The following is a 20,692-nucleotide window of genomic DNA, read 5'->3' on the forward strand; positions in this document are numbered from 1 at the left end:
TCCCGGACATGTCCTCCCTGCAGCCCTCTAATCACTGGGTTTTAATTAGGAAGGTTCATTCGGGCCGAAGAGAGTGTGACATCTCAGTGTTGGCGGGATTCGAACCCAGGTCCCCCAAAAGTCCAAGCGCTGAAAGCAGTGAAAAGCCACCTTCCTCGCCAAGGCCAGCTCACACCCTCGATGTAGCTCTTAGTCCGCAAGAAGGGGTGTTCAGTGAGAATGGAGGCCAGCGGGAGATTTCATCAGTCCCCAAAAGCCCATAATGGCGGCGGAGGAGGCGGTCAGCAAGGAACGAGCACTTCAACAAAGAAAACTCCGCCACGCCGGTCAGCGGACCTGAAAAGGCCAGCAGCGCCCGTAGACGCGTGGGGCTGTATAGTAGAGGCGGGAGCACTCTATACTATCGCCTCTCGCCGCGGAGGCAGGCGAACAAAGAGTGGAGTGACTACGTTCACACATTAACAATTAGAGTGGCCTGCCTAACTGTGAACCTTTAAGGATATGTTTTTGGACTTCAGCTCTCCAGAATCCTCCCAGGCTATTGTGCCCAACATGGCTGAGGCTGGTTCTGGTGAGCTAAAAGTCCAACAATTCTCTTAAAGTCGGTAGGGGTTAGAAAACTGTAATGGTGAAGTGCTGCGGTCGCTGCTTCACAGAGAAGTGCCATCTCCTCCTTCCTTGTTACCCGGATGTTTGCGTTTTCGGGTCGGCGATTGCCGGAGATTGCCGAGCTCTTGGCGGAAATGTGCCGAAGCCGCCGACCATTTTGTTTGACCGGAGAGCAGCAGTGTTTTGGGTTGTTGTCGGAGGGCCTGGTGCCGCCAGAGGCGGTCTTGGAGGACGAAGGTAATAAAAAGAAGGGACGGTGCGGGGGGAGGCTGGGAGGAAGCGGCCCTCGCCTGGTTTCCCGAGGCGAGGAAAGAAGGAAAGACGCCTTGGGGGGAGGGTTGTAACCACCCGAGGCAGAGGAGGGGGTGAGTCCCCGACCGAGAGCAAACGCCGCCCTTGAGTGGCCCAAAAGGAGGCAACTCCCCCCGTCCTTGATGGCGATATGGAACGTTCAAACGTTTGAAGAGGGAGGGAGGGAGGGAGGGAAGGAGGAAGATTCACCCCCCCCCGTTCCAGTTGCATATGGTCTATTCGCCCGCCTCTTGCTGCCTCAATGGAGATGGAAGACCTTATAGATGATTGATGCCCATTGGGTGCATCCTTCTGCAGGGGGACCAACCTTAGTACCTCCTCCTCCTCCTCCTTCCCAGGGGACTTGTCCTCCATTTCAGCCTCCTTGTCCAGGAGGCAGTTCCAAGGCGCTTCGGATATCCTTGATAGAGAGGCAGGGATACAAATAACATTGTATTTATGTTATATATTTATTTATTATGCATCATTATTATTATTACTAAGAAGGAACTAGGACTAGCTAGGTTAAACCACATTACACTCTTAGAGTGCTGAGTTGTTGTGTATTGTTACATATAAATGACATACATATAGTATGATATGATATATATATAGTATTTAATATAATAGTATATATCATTATAATATATATAGATATAACTATATGTTATATTATATGTGTGTGTGTTTATGTGTATGTATGTATTATGTGTGTTGTATATATATACCCAGCCTTCTCCCATTAGATGGAGGCGTTGGACTGGACAAACTATTAAAAGTAAAACCAAAAATAAGGTAAAGATAGAAGGAAGGGGAAAGAAAAAAACTAGGAAGGAGGGAGGAAAGGGGAAGGAAGGAAGGCGGAAAGGAAGGAACAAGGAGAGAGGGAGGGAGGAAAGAAGGAAGGAGGAAAGAAAGAAACGGAGGAAAAGGAGATGAAGATAGAAAAAACCTAGGAGGGAGGAAAGGGGGGAGAAGGAAGGGAGGAAGGAAGGAAGGTGAGAAGGAGAGGAAGCAAGGAAGGAAGGAGGAAGAGGAAAAGGAAGGGAAAAAACAAGGAATTGAAGGAAGGACAGAGGTGAAAGAAAGAAAAGAAAGATGAAGGAAAGAAAAACAGGGAAGGAAGGGAGTGAGATCTGTTCCTGTCCTTGCTGACTCCTCCTGTTGCATGCTGGGGATTTGCAGTTTAAGGGAGTTCAGCATTTAGAATCCTCAGCCAGAGAGAGAGCTGCTTAAGGCCTCACTGAACTTACAAGCCCAGGAATGCAAACAGGAGGCAGCCAGAGAGCAGTTAAAGTAGAATAGGCGAGCAATATAAATTGAATGAATAAATTATTATTGATTATGATATTATTTCTACCCACCTCTCTCCAACAACATTGAGGCGGGCTTACATCAATAAAATCCATACTGTACAATAGAATGAAAATCCCCACAATCCGCCCTGCCTTCCTTAACCCCAATCAACAACAATGAAGCCCAGAACATAAACTGTTAAATATAAATACAATTAAAGATCTATTAGAACAAGAATAAGATGGGTTATGTTAGTGCGGTCAATGTGGCAGGAGGGACTATGTAAACCCACTAGGTAGCAATGGGCAAGATCACACTCCTTGCTCTCAGCCTCAAGGGATGTGCAGTGGCAACCCCGCCTCTGAAGGAATACTGGCCAAATGGTTAGGGTGAAGATATGCCAGCGCACAGATGCTGTGCGAAACATCAGGAAGACATGAGCCCCCCCCAAACCCACAAAAAAACTATGGATGCTGGCCATGAAAGACTTGGTCGACTCCAAAACTGGGCAAGGTTTTTGCCTTAGGGTTGGCCATAGTCTGAAACAACTGTGAAGGCACACAACAACAACAAAACAAATAACCCTGATCTTCAGGTTGATGAGGCTAGTTTCTTTGTGCGTAGTGGTTGTGAGTGTCAGGCTATGGACCAGGGTTCGAATTATAGTTTCCATTATATTTAAATCCACATGGGTGATCTTGGGGCAAGTCACACTCTGCTCAGCCTCAGGGGATGGCTGTGGCAAACCACCCTGCTGATAGAAACTTGCTGAGAAAAAACACTATAGGGTCGCCATAACCCAGAAATGAACTTCAAGGCACACAAGAACAAAAGAAGAGTAGTGTAGAATTTATTATTGCTAAGTGGGTTTAGGCTTTTAATTTGATATTGTCCTAGACTATTTTCTTGAATGCCCTCAATTTGTGGCGGTTGGCCTTCATCCTCCTCTATTGGTTAGGATATCTGAGCCATGCTCCTGTGCACACAATTTTGCTATTTCTCAAGCATGCAGGAGTAGAGGAGTAGAATAAATAAATAATAATGAACAACAATAATTCTTATTTTAATCTTCCCATGGATTGTTGAGGTGGGGAAACAACTGACAAAATTGTCCAATTGTTGCCTGTGTACCTTCCAGTTGTTTCCGAATTATAAGCAACCCTCTAAGGTCAATTCAAGGGCAGTTAACTACAACAAAAAAAAGGTGAACATTATCATGGGGTTTTCATGGCAAGATTAGTTTCAGAAGGGGGTCAGCAGCCTTCTTCTGATGGCTGAGAGACTGTGACTTGCCCAGAGTGGGTTTTTAGTCTTGGGAGGGAGGAATTGAACCCAGCTGCCCCAGAGAGGTCAAGAGTCAACACTCAAACCCAGTTACATACACACTGAGCTCCAAGTGCACAGCATACAGTTAATTACACTTGAATTTAAAACACAACAGGTTTTTTTAAATAGCTGAGCAGTTAAAATCAGTATAAAGTGTGTGTGGCAAACATGTTGTGGAAAGGGATGACAGAAAAAGAATTTATGGTTATAATATTAACTTAGAGATCATTTTAAAACATGTTTCTAATAGGCAAGTTATAAGTGAGGGAAATGAGGAATGGAAGGGAGTGATGAAATAATAGCATCAGAGTGCAAATATTTGCAAATGTGGAAATGGAGAGCAAATAAAGCTGATGTACTATAAATGATGGTGGGGATGGTTGAAAGGTCTCAGAGCAAAGTTGTTTATGCCTGGGGATTCTACCTAAAATGTAACCAAGTGAAGCAGGATTGGAGACAACTTGAGACCCTTCAAATGGTGTTCTAGCTACAACTCCTATTAGCCCTACTTAGCATAAGCCAGTGATTGAAGGATAGATAGGAGTTGGCACTTCCAAAATCTGAGAAGACCACAAGTGGTTGTCCGTCCTCTCAGGGTAAAAGCTTGCTCTTACTTCTCTTCCCACAAGCAATGCGGAAAGGTATATGGTAATGCTATCCTCAAGAACCATATTTCACAAACATCTGATGTAAGGTTGATGTTGCAAAATGGCAAGGCCCTCTGGATGTATTAGTGAACTGAAGCTCTCCATGAATCCTCACCATTAGCTGCTGGCTAGTGAGAAAATTGGGATGGGAGCTGCAGTACCAAGCAACATTTAGAAGGTTGCACCCACCCCAAGATTAAGAGAAGAAGTTGTAAAGTGAAAACCCAAGCTAAGATGAGTTGTTTTAGCAATGTGTTTGCATGCACACGTGCGCTTTGAGTTTACTTTTTATCATATTTGAATACATTAGAAAGACATATCTGGGCAGTTGTTGTCTTTGCTAGCTTAGAAGCACTGCTGTTAAAAACATTGGGTGGTACTTTTGGGCCCTTGTTTCTGGTCATTGGGCACAACCTGAGATTTTGATTTTGAAGAGTTTCAATTCCACATTGTTGGCAAGCCTAGATTGTAATAGGAGCACTTTATAACCTATAGTAGAATGGATAGTAATAGGTACAATTACTAACTAGGTGACAAATGACAAAAAGTAGTTATAACTCAGATTCACAAGAAATTACACATTCATCAGATTTCCCTGCTGCTTCAGAGTTCATCTGAACTTGTAGGGTGACTATAGAATATAGACATTTTTGCATATGCATTACTGAGGTGGAGGATGGCTATGTGTGTGATTTTGGGTACTTCCAGCAAAGCCCTGCAACCCTGAATTAGGTGATGGTCAGTGGAATAGCAACACTTTAAGAGTTGGTAAAGTTGCGACAATCTCCTTAGAGAGCTTCCGGGACCTTATTCTTGGAGCTTAAGTGAAACATTTATTTCCAGCAACCATGTGTGCGACTGTCCTGCTGTCCGCAAGGCCTTTGACTGTGTGTCACTTACTCTGCTCAGGGATGTGGTAAGTTGCCCTTTTTTTCTAGAGCTTGTATGATAATGAAACCTGTTCAGTGTAAACTTTCACTACTGAGTTTAGTGATGTGCCTTAGGGGGTAACAGTATTGCCTTCACAAACACTTGAAGCTGATCATGTGAGTAGCCTTAGAGTGCCTGTATGATTTCAGTTGGCTGGTTAGCAAGGTTCCAAGATACTGATATTGTGAAAACATTCTCTGCATCAAGATGACTAACAGCATGAAATTTAAATAAAGTGGTATTTTTGGATCAATTATAGTGTTGGAGTCTGTTTGTTCCATGTTGGTCATTATTGGGTGAACAGATGGGCAGAGGAAAAAGGTGGCTTGAAGCTTTACCTTTTGCCGAAATGTGAATCCAAGTCCCAACCAAAACCATACCACTGGTCTCTCAGTGCAAACTAGAGTGTGTATTGTCCATGACTACATTGGGCTAGGTTGTGAAGCTGGCCCTCTGTGTGGACGTTTTTATTGGTTTTCCTCCCCTCACCATCCCTGCATACAGTTGCAGGAGCATATACCGGCTGGTAACTGCCATCCATGGATGGCCTTCCACTGTGAACACGTGCAGTGCTCCGCCGGGAGGAGGCCATTGAACCAAGGAGGAGTGCCCAATGCGATGGCCTAGCAAGGTACAATCACACGGGCTAACAACCCCCTGGCAACCACCCTTCACCCAATCCTACCTCTTTGACTGTCTGGTTTCGTGTATCTCCATGAGAGGTTTGTGTCACACTTTTCTTTTCGGGCATTGCCCACCTCCACTGGCTTGGGTTAATGGCACCGTCCATACCTTCTAAAATGTGCGCATCCTGCAATGGGGGTTGTTTGATATGCACTGGTTAGGGTTAGGATAGAGGTGCCCTCTTGAGAGCCGCTGCTGGCATTGTGCACTGTATTTAGATGTAGAAGCTAGGTGCGTATTTCCGGGAAGAAAGCAGAAAAATCCAGCCCCTTTTTAGTCTGGGCTTTTTCTCCCATGTAGGTTGGCTAGAAAGTTGGTTTCTGTCTGGCCGGCTTGCAAGGCCTTGTTTGGATCTAACACGCCCTAAACCTAGGAAAGGCTGGCCAGAAACCTGTTCACTATTTGACGCATCTGTTTCACCCTAAATTGCTAGTTAGTGCCAGTGAGTGGTAAACTTGTTTAATGTGACTTTGAACAATAAGTGATTTTCTGTTTGCTGATTTTCTTTTTTAACCTGTGCCCTTAGTACGCAAACAGCTACTGCAGGGCCAGCAACCTGAATAGAGGTTTTTTTGTTGATGGGCATCCTGTGTTGGTACCTCCAGGAACCCACAGTACTGTCAGTGTAATCAAGACTTGTATACACTAAGTCTGACTCCTTCGAAATCCAAATTTTTGCAGTGGTTTTCTTTTTGGGCATTCTTTTAAACAAAACAAGCCTTCTTCATGTGTGTAATTTGTGTCCCTTTTTTCCTCCTTAGGAATAATTTGTTGTGAAAGTAAATGGCCATTTATTTAGCTAGCATAAGCGAGCTAATATGGGCTGCTGTGTTTTATCAATGTCCTGCCAACATTGAGTTAGGATTATTGCCTTTCCTTTTTTTTGTTCTCTTGCACATTATTACTTTATTGGGTGTTTGAATGAGATTTTTTGGAATAGATCTCTTCATGTTTTGTTTTCTTGCTTTGTGAACTGTACATAAGACCTGTGCTTGTAGCAGCTCAAGCCTCTTGCTGTATTAGCTGATGGAAGCTCATAATACTGGCAAATTTTTGACAGTACTGTGCTTCACAGCTTTAGCACTGAGATTGTGGGATGGATGTTACACCATTTTTGTGGTAGCTATGCCTTTCAGAGGCTGCATATTTTATGACCCACTCATAAATGCTGGGGGACAAGGAGATAGCAGGATAGGCAACTTGGGAGGCATTTTCCTGAAATGGTTGTCTGATGGTTATAATTTATGGTAGGCAGAAACTCAGTTTTTGCTAAGTCAGTATTGTGCATTCATTAGAATGTGACCTAATACTAGGTGTGAATTCATGGTATGCCACCACTAAGTCCTCCAGGGCTACCTGTGCATTGACCCACTTTCTGTTTTACTGTATTATGTTGTAGTGCTGTTGGAAATCGAGAAGGGGAAAAACGTAGATTTGCTCTGGACAGAAGAGTACAGACAGGAAAAATCCGTATATGTCTGTGCAAGTTGTTTTCCCTGGATTAGGATGTCTGTATATGATTGAAAATCTCTGAAAAAGTCTGCCTTGGTCTGTAAGATTCATCAGTACATCTCATACAATTTATGTTTATAGCTATTTAACTGGTTTCAAAACACCCGCATTGTTCAGCTGTAATATTCCTTAAAATGCATTATAGTTTTGCCTCAGACTAGGTTCATGTCCTTTTCAGGAGGTTTTAGGGGTTTTAATTGTTGGCAAAACTGCAAAAATTACATGTACTGAGAGAAAAGAGAACAGCATGAGATTGCTCTTTATTAATAGATGACGTTCGTATAGAAGACAAACATTTTGTTAAATCCTGACATGTGCTTTGGATACTTCCTCATTATTTTCTCTTTGTTCTTAGGCATGTGAAAAGGTTGGAATGGCAGATCCCCGTTTTTGCTATCATGACCGATTTTGTCTGTGAGCTGGAATAAACTGACAGGATGTGTCTTGTGGAGATAGAGAAGGCCCCCAATAGGTTATTAATACATAAATTTTGACACAGTGTTTGTAAATAGAGTGTTGATACCTTAACTGCAGAAGTGTGGAGATCTGTAAACTGTTGCAGATGTAACTAATTTACAAAATTGTATGTAAAAAGCATTGATACACTTTTTTTTAACATTGGTTGCATAAATATTAAGGATTCACCTAAATTGTAAATCATAATCCTGTCAGTGCATCTTCTGTTATTACTTTTATATTCTTCACAAAATCACTGGCATATATCTAGCTGTTAGTGTGGACCTCAGCTTTGCTTTTTCTTCGAGAGAGTTTTTCTATTTCTACTACCACCTTATCTCTCGTAGTTTTTATTTGTTGTCATAGACAATAATCTCCCATCCTTTGGATCACCATTTAGCAGCTCATGTTTATTGCAGCTTTCCAGCACTTCAATATTCATTGTTTGCCATGGGGTGGATCAGAAACTTCCAATTGTCATTACATAGTAGGAATTGTGAGCAAGGGTTTAATTATGCTGTCCGTTGCATGTGTTTATAGTAGAGGCATTTAGGTATTGATAGTCCATACACTGCGTGATCACAACATTGCAAAACTGATAATTGTTACTGTTACTTTTCTTAATGACATTTGTAGCCAGTAGCTGCTTGTGCCATGCCAGTTGATGAAGGGCTGGAACATGTCTGACAATATGCTGGAGAAGTCCAGGAAAGCAAGGTAAGCTGGCATCTGACCATACAGAACATTGAAGTGACAGGCCTGAGTATAATTTACTTTGTGAAGGTGAATTCACTATGATTTTGGTTCCATGGTTATTTGTTGGCTTCAGTGCCAGAATAGTGGACTGAGTCAGGTGGTGTTCCTGGTTTGTTTTTTAAAAGAAACGATTTCTGTTAAAAAGGACACTGTTACACACATACTTTCTACGTGAAGAAAGAGGACACAAATTTTAATTCGTAATATTGATAGTCTGTACTGGAACAAAATGTATTCTTTTCACCTATTGCTAGTAATGAATAATAATAATAATAATGATAAATATTTATTTGTATCCTGCCTCTCTGCGCTTGAGGAATCGTTTTAAAAGTCTGTTTTCTAGCATGCTAAATACCAATAGCATGATACACTTTTTTTTCTTGTTTGACCTCCAACAGAGAAGGTTTGTAATTTTGTTGTTGTTGGAGTTCTTGTTGGGCAAACCTTAACAACCCAATTGGATTGTCAATTTGTGTGATCAGGGAGGGGAATGTGGACCTTCAGGTATGAATATTTCTTCTAGGATTTATAAATACTATTTGGAGTGGAAACCCTGCTTCTCAGATTAATTTAATTTATTAGTTGACATTAGGACGCAGTCAAGATGATGTTTGGCATTGATAGGAGCAGATTCCTGGAAGGCAAAACGGTGCAGTTTGAAGACAAAGAACCTGTGCCCACTAGTGAAAACATAGATGACCATGACAAATGACCGCGGTGTATACAGTGTTACCCGTGTTGTATAAGGTAAGTGTGCCTCACTATTTCAGACACAAATACATTGTTGTGAATGTGTAATTGTTTGAACTAGAACAATTGCATCAGTGTGCATTAGTGATTATCAGAGCAATTTTGGGATGGGCGGTTTTGTAATGCGTATGTTGCTGGGCTGACCTTGTTTGTTGTTGTTGTTGTTGTTGTTATTGTCGGGGAGACTATAGCATTCACATGCGAAACTCTAAACTCTACTCAGGAAACAGTGAAAAATACTCTGGTAGTGACCAGTGAAAAAATTAGAAAAACAGATACAAGTATTGCCAGATGCACTGGGACCTTATTGTGGTCCTTGGAAAACATGAAATTTGAATTTGCTTTAGGATGAGGCCATCACTGAAGAGACACTACACTTCTCCAACTGATGGAAGGTTTTTAATATTCCTCATTAGAACCTGTGTGGCCATTTCAAAGCTTTGACAATTTGATTTAGATATAGGTGGTCCTTAAATCACATGGTCTCAAGGTGTTTAAGTCTTTACAAGTAACAATTAGTACTGATAAATTGGGCCGTTCTCAATGGCAGGTAGTTGGTACAGAAAATACACATGTAGCTGCATTTTTTATACCAGCTGATGCCTCTCAGCTATTTTTAATGGCACATAGAACATCTTAGTCTAGTCTGCATGTAATCAGGCTACAAATGACAGTAGTAGGACGTAAATAGAGGATGCACCAGGCAGATCAGCAAATGGTGATGAATGGCACCTTGCCTCCATAGCAGTGCCAAATTTATGGAGCCCCCCCCCCAGCCTGCCTGCTTGGATTCTCATAGGGGAACTGCAGCCCCACCTCAAAAACTGGTTGCACACCTCCCTCTCTAGGAATCAGCAGGATTGCTTGCCCGCAGTAACTCTTGTTTTAAACTTCAGCTCCATCCCAAAACATGAGTGTATCCAACTACAAATGGTTGTTCTTTGCCTTCCGATAGTTTCTGACATATTGCAAACCTATTACAAGATTCAGAGGCAGGTTGTCTTTTGCCTCTTCAGAGGTTGAGACAGTGTGACTTGCCAAGGCACACAGTGGGTTTCCATGGCTGAGCTGGGCTGTGAAATAACCTGGGTCTCCAGATTCATAATTCAATGTTAAACCACTACACATGACAGCTCCTTACAAACTATTATATTTGCATTTTATTCAGTAGCTGGACCTGGAATAGTAATATCCCATGGGAGGCCTGTGTTTTTTTGGATTTTCTGATGGCATTCAGATTTCCCCCCTCTTAAAATGCAGTAATTTATAAAATGAGGCATTTCATATATTCCCTTATGTTTTTCTTTTATTTTAACAGGTTTGGCAAGTGAGATTGCAGGGGTTGATGATCTGGGAACCACAGGCAGAGGAAATGAGATGCAAGTTGGGACTTACATTGAAAAAATGTTCATGTCTGAATTATCAGGCAATGTGGATTGATATTTGTCCAGTAGGTGCCCTTACTTCCAAGCCGTTATGCCTTTACTATGCTCGACCTTGGGAGACAAGGCAAGTGTCTTCCACATGTTGTATTAAATATAATACAAATGCAAAGATTATTTCTAGTGGTGTTTTCTCTCCTCCTTAGGATCTTTGACTGTATTTCACTCTTTTAGTCATCTGGAGAGACACAAGAATCGTTAAAAAGCGAACTGATTCATAAAATATTTACAAGAGGTGGCAGTGTTTTGCTATAGAAAAGCAGACAATTATTTACGTCCAACGTGGGAGGAATTTTCCCACCGTAAATTTAGCAGTTTTTGTGTCTTCTTGCTTCATGGCAGATGGCACATGGTCCTCTGTTATCACAGATGAGCCTTGTTTTCCATAGGCTAACAGGTGTGTTCTTTCTCTTCCTGAAAACTTGCCAGTGACTGACAGCTCAGGAACTAACACTGGGTCCAGAAATCATCACTGTGTGTAGCACTACACTAGATGAGTGGGACTTCAAAAATTATGGGAGACCCTTGGAACCATTTTGGAATCTTTGAGATCATTTTCAGGTGTTAATAGCCTTCCAAAAAGTGATAATTAGACTTTGTCCTTTTCCCCTAGGAAAACTGAGTCCATTGATGTTCTTGGATGCTGTAGGGAGTAACATTGTGGTGAGCACTCGAACTGGAGAAGTGATGAGAATTGCCAAGATTACATGAGGATATCAATGAAGAGATGGTTATGTTCTGATAAGACAAGGTATGGGTATATAATTGAACTTTTTGGACATGACCTAGATACTGGTGTAAGAGCACACAGTTGTAACACTTCCTTTAGTCCTTTGCTTAAAGATTTGATACATATTTCAGAAATATTTGTAAATGTAGCTCCTGTTTTTCTGTTGTTGGAACACTTTCTTGAAGAGTAACCAAGTATGTTTTACAGCGGAAGATAATGTGCTACTGTTTCCTCTTAAAAACACTGGGAACAAACTGTGTCTAATGTTCAGTAGCATAACCATAATGTGTTTTTAACAGTAGGATTTAATCTTTAATTGTTGGCAAAGGCAAACATGCAGGTTTGCAACCCCTTTTCCTGCTTGTATGCTGGAATGCTTGCTGTATATAAAAAAAATACGTAAAGCCCATCTGTTATAGTACTTGATAAATATTAGAGGGGGCCTTAAAACAAAATGAAGTAATCATTGTTAGGTTCATTCATATTTCAGGCTGTTATTTATATCATTAGCTTGGTCTGCACACTTTGCACAGATTTGCTTATGATGGTCTGAAACACAGCGTCTGTGTCAACCGGAAGTGATAAGGTAGTTGAAGAAGCTATTCACATTAGGGGTGTTCTTGTGGAAGGGGTTGTGGGGGAGTCTGCGTTTTATTCTTTGTGTGTGGGTGCGGAGTGGTATTCGTGGGGTGTGGGGGTAGGATTCATCGTCTGTGGTGTTGGTTGGCGGGTTCGGGTGTCGGCGGAGAAGAATTGTGGCAGGAGTGGTAAGAACATTTGCTTCTAACAGCAAACTGTTAATGAATGCCAAGTAGTTTAATGGAGTACTTTAACTGCTTTTGAGTCCTATAGGGAATAAAACCCACTGGTAGAATGTTTCCCCTCTCCTCTGCATTCCTCCTGTCATACACTCATCTGTTCCAGAGTGTTGAAGTGTTCTCCTGAACAGATGGGATGGGGCTTCAGTGGAAAGGAGGGAAAGAGGATGCTCTATTGTTGGCTTCATCTATGAAATCAAATGACAAAATCAGTTATTTGCTAATGACTCATAATTGTTGTTTCTCTGAATTGAATACCTGTGAATTTGGTTCCTAGTTGCATCGTACTTCTAGGCTAGGGTTTTTTTGTCTTGCATTGTGGATCATGAAAATCTCTTTGTCCAATATTCTAATATTACCCTTTACACTTCAATTTTGGTTTTCTAGTCTAAAATCAGTTTTTACAAAATAAATGCTGAGCCATCTTCCTGTTCTGTCATAGCCACTTTGACTTATCTTATTTGCTCTGAAAAAGAGACATTTTTCTCACTTAAAACAAAACCCTGTTTTATTAGGTTATTGCAACAAATTTATTATCACCTCTTGATATCTTTTGGGTTTTTTATTCTAGTTGCAGGGCTGCCAAGGTCATGATATAGCTGCAATTGCAGGAGGACTGGTGGATGCAGAAGCACTAGTATCTCTCAAAGACTTGCTGAATAGAGTTAACTCTGATAATCTGTGCACAGAAGAGGTTTTTCCTACTGCAGGAGCTGGGTAAGATGATGCAAACAGCCATTTTAGTAGAGGTCAGAGAATATGTCAGATCATCTTCCAGTTGGTTAGTGTGCCTTGAAAGGATTTGAAACTCATACCAGAGGATTTCACATAAGGGTGGTAGAAATAGATGTATTGCTCCTGCAGTGCTTTACAGCTGTGGGTTTCTGCACTGCTCTATATAAACTATTGTTAGCTTTTTGTATGCAAAGTATTATGCTACTGTATTGTTATGAAAAACATTAATTAAAGGTATATTGTCAATTGTTTTAGAGGAAAATGAAAAAGCTCATATTCACAAGGATCTCTTCAGATTAAGAGAATTATCTTTTAAAATGATGAATGTAGTCCACTGTAAGTGGTTTAAAGTGTAAAGTGGTGCATACTTTCCAGGGCAGAAAATCCTAACCATTCGTATGATGGGATCTGCTCTGGCAGAGATTGACTAGAAAAGAGAATTTGGGATTAAAGTGGATAGCTGAATGACAAGGTCAACCCATTGTGAAGGTGCTATGAAAAAGTCAAATTCCATGTTGGAGATAAGAAAGGAATATATTTAAAAACCCAATCTGTATTAACTTTATACAAATCTATAATGCAACTGCATTCTGGGTACAATTCTGTTCACTTATGCGGTGATTTCAGAAAGAATGATGCAAAAGTAAAGTTGTTTTTATTTGGTTTTACACCATTCTTTTTGAATTGTTTGTGCCTTCAAGTTGTTTCTGACCTACGGCAACCCTAAGGTGAACCTATCATAGTTTTTTGGTGGGCTGAGAGTATGCGACTTGCCCTAGATCACCCAGTGGGTTTCCATGGCCAAGTGGGGAATCAAACCCTGATCTCCAACCTCTTAGTCCTATGCTCAAAACACTATACCACTCTAGCTCTCTGTTTGAATTACCCAGTAGTTTTAATATAATATTGTGGAGCAGAAGAGGATCATAGAAAGGATCATCAACTTCTCAGTGAAAAAAATGTAACATTGTTTTGAGCTCTTTAGTTTAGAAGAAAAGCAAGTAAGGAGATATATACACTAGAAGAGTATCTAGAACAGAAGCTATGTGCCTTCAAGTCAGCTCCAGCTTATGGCAATCCTTTCATAGGCTTTCTTAGCAAGATTTATTCAGAGGAGGTATGCCATTGCCGCCTTCTAAGGGTGTATGACTTGCCAAAGGTCACCAGGTGGGTTTCATGGTTGAGCAGAGATTTGAATCTTGCCCTCCCAGAGTCTTACTCCAGCTCTTAAATCACTACAGCATGCTAGCTCTAAACATGTGGCCCTACAGCTGCCACTGGCTACTAATTATGATATATATGTACTGTATTGTACTGCCCAAGTATATCAGTTTCTGGGAAGCATAAATGGGAAGATGCTGCTGTAGTCCTGTACTGCCAGAGGGCTTCCTGTAGGCATTTGGCTGGTTGTGTGAACAACACTTTGGACTCAGTGTCCCGTATCTGATCCAGCAATATGTGTATTATAAATCCATATTACAGCACACCTGTGCCGACTTTGGGCTTGCCATCCACGGTTTGAGCTTTCATGGATAGGAAGCCCTGTCTTTTTCATTGGGCACATGCACCCATTGGAAAGAACTGGACTTAATGTCCCGTGTTTTTTGCTATCTGCAAGTTGGGGGGGGGGGGGGTCTGGCCTGCACAGATAGCAAGGATGCACCGTAGTTTATTTTGCTCTCGGTAAAAACCAGAGTTTTTGAGCTAATGTTTTGAGATTTAGAGCCCTGATATATAGTATTGTTTTTATTTTACTATTAAAATAATTCTTTAATTTTAAAGTTAAAACTTTAATTAATAGGGCTGTATTGCAGTATATCATGTTGCAGATCCATAAAACAGTAATTCTGTTTTCCCTGATATTTTGTACATTGTTTATAGTACAGACCTGCGATCTAACTACCTACTTAATACCAAGATAGCAGGAGTGGAAGAGGCAGATGTTCTACTTCTAGTTGGCACCAATCCACGCTTTGAGGCACCACTATTCAATGCAAGAATTCGAAAGAGGTTTGTAGTTCCATGATATCAAACGTGGCTTATCTTTGCAGATTAGAAACTATATATTGAGAGGCCACACTAGAATATCACAAGTATGGCTTCAACAGTAAACGTAGTTATTTTATTTATTTGATAAATGCCATTTAATAATGGCATTAAATAAATATACATAAACAGAAATCTAATTCCAATTCAGGCTTAATGTCATGCTTCCATTTCATTTATTTTATTTATTTATTTCAAGTATTTATATCCTGCTTTTCTACCACAGTGGGATTCAAGGTGGATCATTTTCCATGGATTGTCCTAGTGTAGTACAAAGATTGAGTGGACTGTTGTGTCATGCTAAGGACAGGGAATACAGTGGTACCTCGGGATACGAAATACCCAGGTTACGAAATTTTCGGGATACGAAAAAATCCCATAGGAAAACATTGTTCCAGGTTACGAATGTTTTTTCGGGTTACGAAAAAACTTTTGGTGCTTTTTTCGGCTTTTTCGCACGGAATCGCGGCTTTTCCCCATTAGCGCCTATGGCAATTCGGCTTACGAAGGCTTTTCGGGTTACGAACGGTGCCACGGAACGAATTAATTTCGTAACCCGAGGCACCACTGTAGTTTTGATGCTGCATTTCATACCTTGTAGAATTGATACCTCTCAAACTGTGCATACCGATAGTAAAAGAAATGGTGGCCATTGCAAAAAATGCAGTTAACCTTACTGTACACTGGGACTGAATTCTCCCCTGGCATTTTGTTGTAGTGCCTAATGAGCCATCTTTCCCAGATCTGGTCATCTTCAAACACACCCTCTGATGTAGCACAAGTAACTGCTTTATCAGTTTGGGTTGAAAGAGAAGAATGCCAAGCCTTGAATATGTCTAGATGGCCTATGTTTGCTTAAAAATCCAAGGGCTTTTATTTGTCCTCATGTGGAGCACACTTGTTAAGCTCAGCAACTTCAGATCTGCAGTAATATGCTCTGTCCAGAAAATATGAGGCACAGATTTGCCTGCACACTAGAAAACCTTGCCTTCTAATAATGTGTTGTGTGCCCTTCATTTTCAGCTGGCTACACAACGAGCTCCAAGTGGCTCTTGTGGGTTCCCAGGTTGATTTGACTTACACCTACAATCACCTAGGAGACTCCCCACAGATACTCCTAGACATTGCTTCTGAAAAACATCCTTTCAGCAAGGTACCTTAACAAACCATAAGTGATTTTAATGCTTCCTTGAATGTATTGTCAGTCTGCTATCCTAGCTATGAAATTTCCTTTTGTTCCATCAACCTCAGGTTTTGAACCAAGCTAAAAAGCCAATGGTGGTGGTTGGTAGTGCAGCGCTTCAGCGTAGTGATGGTGCTGCTCTTCATGCAGCTATTTCTGCCATTGCACAAAATGCTAGGACAAAAAGTGGAGTTGGTGCTGATTGGAAAATCATGAACATTCTTCACAGGTTTGTCTCAAGTTTGACGTTTACCTTTCCTCCTCCCATAAAATTGACATGAAGACCTCTAGTGCATACATGTTGGCTTTAGCTACAGATAAAGTGTAAAACAGACAAGTTACTGTAAAGATTATACGGATAGTTTTTTAAAACTGTTTTCATAGAGCAGTAAGTTAGAACACTGTATTGTTGTCTGGAATAAAGCATATGGAGAAATATGTCAGAAGAGATATGTACCTATCTTTAAAGAGAATATATCAAGTTATTTTCAGAACTGAACATGAATATATTAACTTCAGATTTATACAAGAAAAATTAATTCTCCTATTTCTCCCAAATGAAGCCTCTTTTCATTTCACTTCTGAAATTTCATAACATTGCTCATCCCATTCTGTATAGCCCCCAAGCTCTCTTTATAGCATTTTCAGGAGCCTACTGAAAGGAGACAGGCTGGGAATGGAATGAGCCTAAACCTGAGTCCAGCCTAACATGTTTTTACATATATTTTCCATATATGGCAGGGTTTAGAGTTATCTGTCACCCCCCTCCCCAATGTTTTTGCACTGCAACTCCACTATTTCTCACCATTAACTGTGCTGGCTAAGGCTGTTGGCACTTGCAATAAAACATTTGTAATACAGTGTGATCCCCGACCCCTAATGTATGACAATATTTTGGAAGCTGTTTAGGGAAACTGTTTTTTTCTTTTCAGAGTTGCAAGCCAAGTAGCTGCTCTTGACCTAGGTTACAAACCAGGAGTAGATGCAATCCGGAAGAATCCTCCCAAAGTGCTGTATCTCTTGGGTGCAGATGCAGGTTGCATTACTCGTCAGGATTTGCCTAAGAATTCCTTCATCATTTATCAGGGTAAGTGGCATATCAATAAAGTAATATCAGCACCTTACACTTGCCCATGAAGTAAATAATCAAGGGTTAGAATGAACTAGTTACACCAGTAAGCGCATAGACTTTGAATCTGGTGTAAGATTTCTTTTATTCCTGCTTGGGTATCTATATCCTTTCCTCCTACCAGTTTTTACACTAGTTCTTTGAAGTACAGGTTGAGTCTCCATCGGAATTCTGAAATCCAAAATACTCCAAAAACCAAAACTTTTTTCATTGGTGGCTGAGATAATGGTACCTTTGCTTTCTGATGGCTCAGTGTACACAAACTATTTCATGCACAACATTATTTTAAAAGTTGTATAAAATTACCTTCCGGCTATATGAATGAGATGTATATGAAACATAAATAAATTTTGTGTTTAGACTTGGGTCCCATCTCCAAAATATGTCATCATGTATGTACAGTATATGCAAATACAGGTATTCCAAAATCCTAAAAATAAATCCAAAACACTTCTGGAAAAGTATTTTGGATAAGGGAAACTCAACCTGTATGTGTCTTTGAAAACTCCAGCCTTTTCATATGTTCACCATTCCAAGTGCTTTACAAGTCATGAAAAATTTCCTCATTCTTCACCTGCATTTCCCTAAAGTTTGTGTAGTTTTATTTTTCCTTGGGTATCAAAGTAACATGAATTGTAGTCTCTTCTAAATTCAGCCCTCATAGGTAGTAAGTAATTTCTGCTCATCCTACTAAATGTACCATTTCGTCATTCTTAGCCATGGCATGTCAGGGTAGCTTAGTGTGTTAGTTGCAGAATTGATATAGCTGTTTACACTTAACACACACACACACACACACTAATACTAATGCCTCTTTCATAATGTTTTCCAGGGCACCATGGTGACGTAGGAGCTCCTATGGCCAATGTTATTCTTCCAGGAGCAGCTTATACAGAAAAGGCTGCAACATACGTGAACACTGAAGGCAGAGCTCAGCAAACCAGAGTAGCAGTAACACCGCCTGGTATGGCAAGAGAAGATTGGAGAATTATTAGAGCAATCTCTGAGGTACTGCAAGTATACCAAGACTTTAGCAGTTTAGAAGACTTAGCCATCACTGCATTTATATACTGCTTTTACCCAGGCATTTAAGGTTGCCAAACTAAAGCTTACAAAAAGCACAAGATGAAAAATATTTGACAAAAGAATTAGTGGCATAAGCTCTCTGGTTTGGGCTACTCTTCTGCCTTTTCTTCCCTATTTAAATATATGGGAAGGAACTGTCTCATCTAGATGTGGATTTGCTCCCTGACCCAGGTATCTCTTCTGAAGAGATGGACTTGAGTATTAGAACATATGTGTCACTGAATGCAAATCTTTAAGGAATATATAGATCCATATTTCTGTAGTGACATGTCTTATGAGACTTTGTGTGGAATCTGATAAATGCTTCTCAAAAGCTGTGTGTGGGCTATATGATAAAATGTATGTTTGAGTTGGGAGTCCCTGGAGAAGGCTGGTAGCAGACTGTGAGCTTTGCTTTCTTAGTGGAATATAATTAGTATATATTATGTGCTGCTAGTATAATCTTTAAGGCTAGACATGTTATGTTCTCACCAACATAGTTTGTACTTTCTATATAGCAGATACCACAGCTGTTAACCTTTTTCATGTATTTGTGCCAATCAAGAATTCCATTTTTCTGCATTGTTGTCTTTTGTAACCTTATAGCTACTTCTTCAATTAAATGTGTATGAATGATTGGAATAAATTCTAAAATTACTCTCATTTTAAGCAAGGTGTTGGGAAAAGGAACATATCTTCCTCTTGTCTCTTTCAGCTGGCTGGCATTACTCTCCCTTATGACAACCTGGATCAAGTAAGGAACAGACTAGAAGAAGTATCCCCAAATTTAGTTAGATATGATGATGTGGAGGAAGCCAATTACTTTAAACAAGCAAATGAGCTCTCCAAGGTATAATGATCTTTTACAGTGCATGTTTATTCAGCTATAGTAGAATGGACATATTATGTTTTATACATAAAATACAATGTGGCTAATGAAAATAGGAATCAAAAAACAAAACAAAAAACAACTGCTCCATTCTTTTTTCATCATCAGCTTTATTAATAATAATAATTTTTATTTGTATTGCATTCACCATGGGCTTTCACAATTTCCAGATAAAACATACCATACAATCTGCTATGCACAATCTTTCTACCTTGAGTCTGTATAAAAATGTAATTTTAACTAAAACATTAACTGAAATATTCAAGTTATGTATACAGATCCATTGGGAGATAGGTACCTACTTATATTTCCCATTCTTTCTTTCAACTGCAGGCAGTGAATCAGAAACTCCTTGCTGATCCTCTTGTTCCACCTCAGCTGACAGTTAAAGACTTCTATATGACAGGTAACAGCAATCATTCATACATGATCTAAGTTAAAATTAATATGTATATCTTGAGTGTAACACATGAAGGAATACTTATTTCCTCTTAACCTAAGAAGGAAGCAATTTGCTTCACTTTTGAATAAAATATTTTCACTACTGACAGAAATGCTATTTACTGGATACAGCAAGCTTCCGACTTAAATTTTTAGAATTAACAAACCTTTCTCTTTCCAGATCCTATTAGCAGAGCATCACAAACAATGGCTAAATGTGTGAAAGCAGTTACAGAGGGTGCCAAGGCAATTGAAGAACCCTCCATCTGTTAAAGAATGAAATTCTGCCACTCGAGTCTATCAGACACAGTTATGACTGATTTGGGAGTCAGGGGGAAATAAACTATTTTTTAGTCTGTTTATGTTTGTTCTTTATGAATGTAAGTGAGAGTTTATTTAAGGCCAGATGTCAAGTGTGCATTTGGTAATTATGTTCAGCACAATTTACTGTGTGGAAACATGTATACTGATTATGTATAAACATGATGTCAAATTAAAGCAGTTTTAATATGCAAGATTTTCTGTAAAATGTGGTCAAAACATTCACTTCATGAAATTTTCCAGAACTATAGATGGCAAGCTTTGGATCTATGTAAAAGCAACAACTTCCACAACATGTAAAATTCTATAAGATTTAAGCCATCTTAATGTCACTGCATTTTCTGGGAAAGAAACTCTTAATAAATGAGATTAGTGAGGTTTCATCAATGTACTACAGTAGTCCCTCGGGTTACGAAATTAATTCGTTCCGCGGCTCCGTTCGTAACCCGAGTAATTTCGCAACCCGAAAAGGCTAGCGGCTAGCGCTGGAAAGCCGCTAGCCGCGCTTTGCGGTTTGAATTTCGCGCCAAAAAAAAATTCGTAACCCGAAAAAAACATCGTAACCTGGAACAGTTTTTTCCTATCTATTTTTTTCGTATCCCGGAAATTTCGTAACGCGATCAATTCGTATCCCTG

At 40.2% G+C, this 20,692-nt stretch overlaps 1 pseudogene; it reads left to right on the forward strand.

Moving 5' to 3' along the window:
* The first annotated feature begins 689 nt into the window (after window positions 1-689).
* On the forward strand, window positions 690-20,250 carry LOC121925722 (annotated as a pseudogene).
* Window positions 20,251-20,692: the final 442 nt, after the last annotated feature.

Source organism: Sceloporus undulatus, chromosome 1 (assembly GCF_019175285.1).
Source record: "Sceloporus undulatus isolate JIND9_A2432 ecotype Alabama chromosome 1, SceUnd_v1.1, whole genome shotgun sequence".
NCBI classification, from domain to species: domain Eukaryota; kingdom Metazoa; phylum Chordata; class Lepidosauria; order Squamata; family Phrynosomatidae; genus Sceloporus; species Sceloporus undulatus.